A 228-nucleotide genomic window follows, 5' to 3' on the forward strand; every position below is an offset into this window, starting at 1 on the left:
AATCATTATAAATCTCGACGAGGGCGTTACACTAATGACACTAATTTTAAAGGCAGTTGATAATGACAGAAAAAAAAAATCAGAATTTCCGAAGATGCCAATTGCTTTTTTTTTTCTTTTTTTATATAATCATTGACTTCCTTGTATTACTTATGTAGTTATTTACTCTATTGTACATTTTCTTGACTACGAGTTATTAATTTTAAGACAAAAGAGATATAGGAAGAA

This window comes from Penaeus monodon, chromosome 33 (assembly GCF_015228065.2).
Source record: "Penaeus monodon isolate SGIC_2016 chromosome 33, NSTDA_Pmon_1, whole genome shotgun sequence".
NCBI lineage: Eukaryota > Metazoa > Arthropoda > Malacostraca > Decapoda > Penaeidae > Penaeus > Penaeus monodon.